We start from the raw sequence: 11,206 nt of genomic DNA, 5'->3' as shown, positions 1-11,206 counted from the left end.
GGAATTCTTTAGTGAGAAGGAGGTGAGACACTGGAACAGGTTTCCCAGGGAAGCTGAGGAAGTCCCCTCCCTGGAAGTGTTCAAGGGCAGGCTGGATGGGGCTCTGAACAACCTGATCTAGTGGGAGGTGTCCCTGGCCACGCAGGGGGGTTGGATCTAGATGATCTTTAAGGTCTCTTCCAACCCAAACCATTCTATGGTTCTGTGATCTTTCCTTCACTTTTTGTCTTCAGCTGTCAGGCAAAAAGATACATGCCTTCTTTGTCTTGCTCCTGCTCTGTAAGCAACGCTGGAATGGACAGTCTTTGCACTTCTTGTTCTCCGTGGGATTGATATATTGTATCAAAGTAAGTTAGGCACTTTGCACTGAGTGATTTATCATCAGCTTTAAAGTTTTTGATGATCATGCATGTCTTTCCCTCAGGAATGACAGTTGCTTCTTTCAATGGACTTGAAGGCTACTGAGGGAAAGACCATATTTTATGAAGGGAAGGCAAGTTTCCGATATCTCTGAAGAGACCAATAGCTGTCTCTTAAAACTCTGGAGAAGTTGAAATTCTTAATGTTTATAATCATGTGCCACCTTCTTTAGTCACAGTTGTGAGGTAACTATTTATGATTAGAAAAGTCTGAGGTCATAGAAGAGGAAAGTGTGCAAAACCATAACGAAAAGGTATCTTTGTGTCCCTCCTTTTTTCCTTTTAAATAAATCAAAAGCTTGCATAAATGAGCATGACATATTATTTTCATGACCAGGAAATCTCCATCTCAGAGTCCTTTTTAGGTATTTGTTAACCACTTTTCATGTTACTTCAAAATTATCTGGTAACAATGTGGTTGGCATCAAGGATCCAGCACAAAAAAAAATGTCACTACTGCTGAAGAAGAAGAGAAATTTTTAAGGCAGTCACAACAATTTTTCCCTTTGTGATCAGATTACAGAACTCAAAAAAAAAATATTTTATGCCTTTCATTACTTTACATGCCTCCATGCCTTAAGAAAGAAGAAACATGGTATTACAGTGCAACTGATGCTGTGAGTTTTTAAGCAACATATACAAAAATTGTTGGCTTCTGCTCCTCAGTTACAATACTCTACTGCTATCTGTTCTTCTAAATAAAAAAAATAAGTTGGCTTTGTGAGAGGAAGGATTGTCATGGTGCACCTGGAAACCACGACTCCGGACTTTCCTACTGAATTACTAGGCATGCTTTTGCCCAAGTAATTTCAGTGCTCTGTTCTTCAATATGCATTCAGAACTGAGGTAAATTTGCTCGGCAGAGGTGTAATAAGTAAAAACATACTTACACCCTAGGATAGAAGGTGCTATGTAAGAATAAGTTATTGCACATTCTATCTCAAAAGCAGGTGCCTGTACCATCTCTGTGACTCTGAAAAAATGTATCAATTCCTTGCAATAAGTGTAAAAAGCATCTTTAATTTGGTAAACAGTAACACAGGTGATAATAATAGAAATTTTACTTCAACCCCTTTTGGAATTAAATAGCCCTGAAATCTGAGGTATAATGCCTTTTACTTAGGATTTGAAAAAAACTTAACAGGTGTTAAGAGATGCTGTTACTGTTTATTTTCCTGCTTATATTTAAAACCTTGTTGCATCTAATTTTTGCCAAATGGGAGTCCATCCACTCAAATGAGTCTGCATTCCATCGTATCCCCAGGCATTCAGCCACCTCTGCAGGGTGGCATGAAGGAAACATCTGCCTTAGTTGTACCTCATCGGGAAGATTTAGGACTTGATGGACAACACGAAAGCAATTTTTTTTGTACCATAGAAGAGGGCAAGATTACGTAGTTTTGTCCTTTTCCCTATGCTAACTGTGTGCCTGAGGGTTCTCAGTACAAAGCAGCTTCATGGTAGACAAAAGTGATATAGGGACTCTTCTTGTAACATTACATAAAAAACCCTCATGTACAAACAAACATGGGGCTTTGTTCTACTAAGTTGAAATAGGTATCAAATAATGTAGACAATGGTTTTCTGGTTTTTTTAGCTGCTGCTTTTCTGGTATGTGGCATCAGAGAAAAGTGGAAAATAAATGGGAAAAAAAAAAAAAAAAGATTATGAAAGAAGTTGTTTCTCCAGCCCACTCCCTCCCCAGTCTCCCCAGAAATCTGGTGGGTGTATGTTTGTTTTAGATGAAAAATCCTGTTTTGGCAAAATGTTGGCTGAGGTCTCCCTATTAGTCTGTCTTCATGAAAAAAACAGATGTCAAGATCTCAAGCTGGCAGATGTTCATCTATCCATTAAAATTCCTTCTGCTGGAATAATAACAAAGAAAGGACGCATAGGGCGAAGTTTTAACCATCCAGTGCTAGTTAAAGTGGTAAACTGTAGAATAACATAACCTGTTCCAGCTTTGATGCAGACACAGATAGTCCCAAGGACCTTGTCTGTTTACTTTCTACTGTGTAGTTTATATGTTGAGGGGTAAAATAGACCAAAACTTTTGTTTACTAACTAATCCAGGAAATAGTTTTAAAACTGAACAGTTATCTTTGCAAACAAATCTTTGTAATGTTTCTTTTTCGTTTAAAATGTTTGCTTTTTGAAATGGACAGAAATTAAAGGCTTAAACTTTTTTTTAAAGGTGTTTCAGATTAAGTAAAATATTCAATTTTGACTGAATTTGTTGGTGCTGTTCAGTTTGGCTCATCACTGGACAAATCAATTATTTACATAGGCCTACTTGGGAATATTTCAGGACAGCATAAAATCTCAATGATATGTACACAAAGAAGTCAAATCCCTTAAATGAAAGATGCCAAAACTGAAGCCTGTATCTTTTTAAGGACTTCTTTTGGATTTTAGTCAAGAATCTGTTCCTCTTAGTTAAAGTTGTCATAATTCTGGATGCCCTATTCACACCATGAAAATCTGCTCGAATCGTTTGATGCTAGAAGTTGTGCTTCCAAAGTCAACTACTTAAATTTCTTCCTGCCGTCTTGAGGAGCTTTGTCAGTGGGCTCTGAAATGAAATCTTAAGCTCATTTTGCCAATAGGGGCAATACTGACAATTTTTGCTTTTAGGCTTGATGTCAGAGTGTTTGCCGCCAAAAATTGAGTTTTTCCAGCTCCTTGCCTATAAGTGCTTTCAGATCTCCACTTTTGTCCTTTAGCTGATTTTAGTCTGCTTCTTTAATTTCTCAGAGCTGTTTGTAATATTTAGCTTCAAGTGTACTAGGCTGACAGTAGAAATGATATAATCTTGTAACGCTGCAATATCAAAGGATGTTGAAATGTTCTGCAGTCATTGCTTATCTTACAAGCAGATCATTACCATTACTCCTGTTTTACACTTGCTTAAAAGGACACAGCAGTTTGATTAAAAGCTTCAGGCATATTTCTTTTGTGAGTAGGTTTGATCTGGAGCTGAGTGTATGAGCCTTCATCTAGATCCAGGCTTTTGATGAATTCATGGGTGGTGATTAAATCTGTTGTATTGACTACAAGCAGTGCTGCAATTGAGATGTCTATTCCTACTCACATCATGTCTATGAGGCCAGGGATTTAGTCTAGGCTACTTAAAAAGTCTACCGACATGTATTGCAAGGTGTTATGTTGAATAATTGGTGTTTTTAGCCTCAGGGTATTAACCCCAGGAGGATGCTGTGTGTTAGGAACAGCTCTGTGTACTGTACCTTCAGTGCTGTGAGGCTGAGAGTCCTGAATGCCCCTCTGATGCCTAAAGTCAGACTTTTCATTACCTACTTATAAACCAGAAACATCAATTTATTTGTGTATTTAGAAAAACATAAACACTAGTAGTGCACTTTTCATTCAGAAGCAGTAGCTGATAAATTTTGTACGTGGCACTCTAACACTTGGCACTGCAGTATAATTTTTCTTGTTGATAAAGGCATGGTGGCATTTAATGTAATGGAAGTCATAAAATCATTATTGAAAAGCTCCATAATTTGATAAGAGAGAGAATCAGTTTTGAATACTCACTGGTAGAGCTGGGCTAATACCACACAATTATTTTAGGGTACTCTAGTTTGCTAGACGGCAATGTATTTTCTTCAGTCACAGCCAGATTTACACTGCATTTTATTTGAAGGCTCATGTACTGTATCACATGATTATTGAGTCTCAAACTATGCCACATCTTTTAGCAAAGACAAGCAAATTTTAAAGTCACTGCTATAGAATTAACACTATTGATCAATAATAACTGAACAAAGCTGGATTTTTGCAGGGCATAAAGGCAATATTACAGTTCAATTTGTTTTCATGATGGAAGTTAGGTGATGATACTTCACTGAGGAATTCCTGCATTGCTGCTCTTAATTTGTGGCTAAACAAGATCATATGTTTCAGAAATGTCTACAGCTGTCTCACTGGTGGCTGTGGTCAGGTTTAGAGCTCAACATGAGCTCATGGCTTGTAGGATAGGTCTTGCCTTGCATAGATTTCATTTTTCTTATTACTGGAAGCGAGTGCAGATTATTACCAGACAAAATTATACAGACTTCCTCAGGGTCTTCTTCACCACTTTTCTGATGAAAGCTTAGTTCATCTTTGCAGCATATGCCTCTCCCCCAGCTCTTTATTCCTATTGGAACTTCAGGGATGTTTCTGAAAACAATCTGCATCCAGAGTACCAAGGGACTAGAGCTTGCATATGCTCCAAATTATTGGTGCTGGGAGGAGACAGAGAAATTAATTTGGTTTTGTTGTTCTTGACCAGCATGATCAATTTTTTTGGTGGTCTTGATATTGCCTAGAACTTCCTGCTTTCCTGCGGCTTTGAACACCTCTGATGTTTCTCTCTCTTCTCTCTGATGCTCTGTGGTACTTTATTCAAACTGACTGCAAGAGGAAGACATGGCAGGTTTATTTTCTCTGAGAAAAATGTTAGAACAGATTCAGTAAAGTGATTGAGCCACAGGGGATAACATTACAAGATGGTGAAGGGTTCAGAGAACAAGTCCTAGGAGAAGCACCTGAAGGTGTAGTAGAAGAGGAGGCTGAGGATAAACCATATCACTCTCTACAACTACCTGCAAGGAGGTTGTAGTGAGGCGGGGGTTGGTTTCTTCTCCCAAATAACAGAAGAAGAAATGGCCTCAAGTTGTGCCAGTGGAGGTTTAGATTGGATATTAGGAAAAATTTCTTTAGTGACAAGGTTGTCAGGCACTGGTACAGGCTGCCCAGGGAAGTGGTGGAGTGACCATCTCTGGAGGTATTTAAAAGACATATAGATGATTCAAATGATTCTATGAGTCTAAATGTGGCCAGATTACTGTGACTAGTCTTTTTCTACACCAGTAACAGCTTGAAATCAAAACAAGAGACTAGAAGTGAACAATTGGTCCGTTAACAGTGAATTGTAACTTATGAAAGTGATGCTTTTCATCAGGCAGGGCTCTGAGGATTCTAATGGGCCCAAGTGTCACTGCCCAGCCTCCCCTGGGCTTCCCATGGCACAGCAACCAGGCTGGGGTCACTTGCAGTCTGATGTCTTGGCCTGTTCCCATCCCCATGTAGGTGCAAAATATCTGGGGCTGGGGCTGCCCCCAGTGTTCTGCCCTACCACCCTGACCCTGGCTGGGGTGTTGGGACAGGCCCTGGCTGCCAGCCCCTGCCATCCCAGAGAACTGCCCACAAATCCTGGGCCCTGGAGATGTCCCAGCCTTTGCAGTGTCCTGGCAGAAATCATCAGACTTGTATCTTGCTGCCCAACAGTGTGATAAGGGAAGTAATAAACCAAATAATTCACCTGGCTAGGGGAAATTATTGAGAATTTTGAGCTGGTGTCAGCTAGAGATGCAGGAAGCAAATAAAAAGCTGCCAGTCCTGTGCTGAAAAAGACTGTTCTGGAAGTTTTAATGTGGCCTAAAAGGCTCTTTTCCACTTTTCCCCTGATTTTCTGTTAGATAATGCTGTCTTCCTGTATTAACCATTCATTTTCTCTAGCCTGTGTAGCTATAATCTTTGCAAATACTGCAGAATTATGCTTTGTGCAGGCTGCCTCTGGGAGCATGACAATGGCAACACAGGAAACGAGGCTGACTTCTTCAGAGATGTATTGCTGGTCTTGTGCCAGCCAAACAGCTGATTTCAAAAATTATTCTATATGTGGGGTTTCTTTGTTTGTTTTGGGTTTTTTTGGGTTTTCTTTAGGTTTTTGTGTTGGATTTTTGTTTGTTTGTTTGTTTGTTTTATTTTGTGTTTTTTGTGGTTTTGCTTGTTTGTTTGGTTGGTTTTTAAAAAAAGCAGACAATTGTTATTTGGTTGGTTGGCCTTGCGTATATTGTTTATATTAATCCGTATTTAGAATGCGGGAATTTATTTAATTCTGTGCAGTTAAGGATATATGTTACATACAGATACCGTTGCTTGGAGCCAGGCTCTTTGCAGTGGTATAATGTGGAAAGATGAGAGACAACAGCAAGAAGCTGAAACAAAGCAGTTCAGAATGGATATAAGGAGAAACTTCTTCTCCTTGGGGACAATGAAGCAGTGGAAGAGTTGCTCAGAGCAGTGTCCAGCCTTGGAGGGTTTCAAGACCTGATTGGGTCAAGTCCTCAGCAACCTGGTTTTATTTCGTGGCTGACTCTGGTCTGATCATGAGTTTGGCTTAAAAATTTCCTGACCTCCCTTCCAAGTCCAGTTATGCTATGACCCTAATCAAGATAGTTATTATGATGACAGATTCCACCCTGTTCTGTCATCCCCCTGCACATCCATCCCCCCCACTGTATAATAGGTTAAGTTGAGAATTCATTGTTAGAAAATTGGTAACTGCTGCTCTACTGTGGTTTCCTACCTCAAGCATACCATTGTATTGCTTTCCCTCTGGTAACTATAAAAGAGTCTTCTATGGAAAAATTACTATAAAATATCCTCTTAGTGGACTTCCAACTTCTTCAGCTGCTGTCTTGCGTAGAAAAAATACTCAATTCCCTTATAACGAGGGCAGAGGGGAATTAAAAATTTGTCTTTCTTTACTCAACTGAGAAGTTCAGAGAAACGTTTGGGGAAATGGTACCTCACTTTTTTTCTCTTATTGTGTAAATTTAAACCAAGTGAGATGAAATTGTACACCATACTTTTCAAAGAAATATCTGAGTTGCAAAGTCCTCCAGAAATCCTTTCTTTCTCTTTAGCTTACTCTTCACAGAGACTCCCAAAAGGAGCTGTACTGTGCATGAATTTGGTTTTAGTTGGTTGCAGTAAGTTTTTTGGTTCAGGGTAATTGCCATATCCCTTGGTAGGTGTCAGAGGCATGACATAGTCAAACACAGGTCTGTCTCCTTCAGCTTTATTGGAATACTTACTGGAGTTTGCAGTATTTCCATAGCCTGGGGAAGGAAGTTCACTTTCATACTCCTTTAGTAGCTTGATGTCAGACCTTCTAGCAAAGGACAGTATAAATTATTAGTCTGAGTAAAACATTTTTGAAGAGACTGTTTATTTTGTTCTTTAGAATGCTGAGCTCTCTCTCTCCATTCTCCAAACCTCTTTCCAAGAAGACCTAGTGTCAAAGTCAGGAATGACAGCTGAAACTCAAAGCTTGGAAGAACTTTACTTCTCTTACTATTTACTCAGTAGTTATAGAGAAAACACAGTTTTCAGAGATACTGTAGGTGTTGAAGTGCTCCAGGGAATAATTATTTGCTGGTGTTAATCTATGTAGTAAAGATGAACTGAGAGCTTCTGGAAAGATGTTCTGGGAACTTACCTGAGTTTTAATGAATATTGAGTTTGTATTTGGAATACTTTGGGTATCTTAAATTTCTTTGAAAAATCATGTTTATGTTTTCTTCTTGAAAAGTATTTAATAAAGCAAAACATAGATTAAAATGTGTCTGGACCTTATACTTCTGGATCCCTTGAAATCAATGTATAAAATCCACCAAGCATTTTGTTAATGTACTTGGTGTCAGGACATTTTTTTTTCAGGGTTTAAGAAGTCCTGCAATTCAAAACCTCTTCTGCAAGAACACTTCAGCATTTCATACTGAGCTGATATCCACTCCATGTCATCAAGACTACATTCTTGGACTGGTAATATGTCCTTTTATGAATGTCCTTTTTATCTATCCTCCTGAGGTTATTCCCCAAAAGACCTAGCATGGTAGTCACAGGTAATAATGTTGAAACTTGTTTTGCTTTATGGTAATAAAACTAATTCTGGCAAATTATTTTAATTTGTATGGGGTCTGGAAGGCTATTAAATTTGAGTGATGGCCTCCCTGTGATATATTCTTCTCAGAAACAAATCCATGTTTACTTATATTTTCTCTTAATTGGGTGGCTAAATTTAACTTCTGTGGTGCATTAAGTTAGGTAATTAGAAGCTGATTAAAGATTTGGTTTCAGTTTAGAACTCAGGCTGAAGAAACCTAGTCTTTTATTAAAACTCATGGCATTGCTCTATTTGTTTCCTCTCTTGTGTTTTCCTAAGACTGCATTGAATTAAAAATCCTGGGTGTAACTTTTTGAATGTTTGAGACTGAGATGTTTGAGACTTCCTGTTAAAGTATATTGTATCCCTGACCCTTGTTTCTACAGTTGTAGAAACAGATGAGCAAATGGGTCACATGGAAAATGGATCAAGTGTCTACTAACGTTCATTAATTACTATGCAAACAACAAAAAAATGTCATAAAGTGAACAGAATATTTTATTACAAAGATTTAGTAAGAAATGTATGCAGCATAAATTTTTCAAACATGGAGGTGGGTCAGTTTCTGCCAGACACTTTGAAGTTCTTTGGCAGAAACATTACCAGATTATAATAGAAATTTTCACTGAAGACCAACAGCCCATGAAAGCAGAAAATTCTGATCCGTGTAGGCTTATGTTGTTCCCTAGTGTTGGTAAATCCTGAGGTGAGGAAGAGACAGAAAAGAATGGCAAAACTGGATTAAAAGAAATAAAAAATGTAGGGACATTGCCTAGAATTTTTGGAATTAGACCAAGATGAGGACTTTAACATCACAAAGCAAAAACCTGACAGAGATGGATAATCTCATAGATCTTATATTAAAGCTACTCAAAGTTTGAAGAGCTAGACCATAATCACGAAAGAAAAACCAAAAAAAACCCCAACAAAACAAAACAAACGAAAAACCTCACCCAAACGCAAATGAAAACCAATCAAAACCCACCCCAAAAAACAGAAAGAAAGGGAAAAATATTGTGGGCACTCATTTTCTTAGGGGATTTCTGGATGACTGGACTGGACCTTTCTTTATTGAAGGCTGTTTTATTTCCTTGAGCAATAACACTAGCTTACATATATCCAGCTCTTCTAAAACCCGAAGTATTTGCAATTCTTTACAAGTAGCTTCCATAGCCAATGAAACACAAGATGTTGTGAAGATGTGTGCACAAAATAGTTTAGCATACCTAAAAGAATTGCTTCCAAAATATTGCACTCTAACCCTTGGATTTCATACTTCAAAGTTGATGTTTTCTACACATACTTATGGGTTATATACTATTTCCATGTGTTGAGGTTCCACTGGCTCAATAGAGAGGATGAACATACTCCAAAGTTTTTCTTCTTATTGCTGATGAATTTTAAGTTGATTGAACTGCATCCTAACATTAATGATGACAGTGACTGTAATGATAATCTTCCATCAAAATTCAGAGACTGTCAAAATGGATGCTGTAGAGCTAACGGAGTACACTATATTTAGAGCCTTTCATCAACATCACTGGGCTGTGACAAGAAATTATATAGTTTTTTACCCAAGGTTACCCTGACAACTCTTCCAACTGAAATGTCTCATTTTAGTTATCTGAATCCTAGAACTTTTTTTTTTTTTTTTCTTGGAAAGGACATCTTTTTTGTTCTGCAACCACTGATAGATGGAACTGTCAAAAATGGTCTGTTAATTGGGAAGTAATACCTGAAAATATATTGTATTTACATTTTTTGTAGTTTAGCTGTATACTACTTAAATAAAATTACGTTAATGTTGACTTCAGGAGACACTTTTCCTTTAATGGGTAGTGGACAAAAGCAGATATTTACTTGTAGCTGTTTCCCTGGTTCATATGTTTCACGTGCTGAAAAGTGTATGCATGCGAGTCAGCATTTGATCTTGAAGGTTGGATAGTGCAAGTTTTCAATAATGTTTTCCTTAACTGCAGAAACTGTTTCTAATAGCAGAAAGCAATTATTATGTCAGCTTTCAGTATGTGGAAATGCTGAGGTACGTCCTCAAAATGTACCTCCATGCTGGAAGATCTTGAAGTGTTTTCCAGGTCTTCGAAACTACACAGTTTTTATAAGTTATTTAGGATGGTAGCAGATAAAATGCTGCATAGATATTTTCATTGACTAAATACTACTTTCTTTTTCTTTTTGTTTTCAACAACATTTTAAAAATTTTGTGGTGCTTTTGTGCTTTTTGGATAGTATGATGTAATTGTTCCTAAGTGCCTCTGTCTTCATTGAGGGATAAGTTATAGGAAGGTATTTATTGGAAATATCTTTTGGTCATAAGTTTAATTTGCAGTTAATTTTTATTTACAAAGAGAAACTTTAACGTGTGAATGTGGACTTTTAGTATGAGGAACATATTGTGCTAATATGGACCATACAGCTCCTTCAGAGCTGTCTAATGTTCTAACGTCAAGTATTGTTCTTTCAGTTTCTTAAAATCCCAGGAAAATATTCTTTCCCAGAGGAAAAGTCATTTTTAAACAAACCCCAAAATGAAATGTTGCATGTTACCTTTGTGAGGGTCTATATTAATTTTTCAAGAAGCTAATGGGTTTTAGAATTTGACCTAATTGGAAATTACCTGAAACCTAGCAATTGTATCTAAAATGACGTAAGGCTGTCTGTCTTCCTGTTGTCAAATCTTGCTTGAGTAAAACTGTATATGCTTTTAGAGTTAGAACTTCCTCCTCAGTCTCAGTCATGGGATGCTGGAACTTCCAGAAACTTTAGGTCAAGTTTGTTCCTGATATATTTCAGTTGAAAAACAATTTAAAACATATTGAATAAACCCGATAAATGATTTGCTTGTTGAAAATCAAAGACATGCTGGAACTTTGTTTTAGAGATTAATTTTTACTTAAAAAAATATTTTATCATTATGGTTACATTTTTTTTCTCCACAATTTTAGTATTTTAATTCTGAAGTTACTACAAATAGATATAGAAAGGGATAAGAATTGTTCTTCTGTAAGAACAAAAATGACTGCTGAAACAT

Source organism: Chaetura pelagica, unplaced genomic scaffold (assembly GCF_000747805.2).
Source record: "Chaetura pelagica isolate M959 unplaced genomic scaffold, ChaPel_1.0 scaffold101, whole genome shotgun sequence".
Classification (NCBI taxonomy): Eukaryota; Metazoa; Chordata; class Aves; order Apodiformes; family Apodidae; genus Chaetura; species Chaetura pelagica.
Note: the sequence above shows the minus strand (reverse complement) of the source record.